Genomic DNA, 231 nt, shown 5'->3' on the forward strand with positions numbered 1-231 from the left:
ATGGCTAGGAAGGGTCTGCCAAGGATGATGGATTCATCCATGCACTTCCCAGTCTCTAGGACTATGAAATCAGCAGGGATGTAATGGTCTTCAATCTTTACTAGAACATCCTCTACAAGCCCATAAGCTTGTTTTCTTGAATTATCTGCCATCTCTAGTGAGATTCTTGCAGCTTGTACCTCAAAGATCCCTAGCTTCTCCATTACAGAGAGAGGCATGAGGTTTACACTT

Source organism: Arachis duranensis, chromosome 10 (assembly GCF_000817695.3).
Source record: "Arachis duranensis cultivar V14167 chromosome 10, aradu.V14167.gnm2.J7QH, whole genome shotgun sequence".
In the NCBI taxonomy this organism is placed as follows: Eukaryota; Viridiplantae; Streptophyta; class Magnoliopsida; order Fabales; family Fabaceae; genus Arachis; species Arachis duranensis.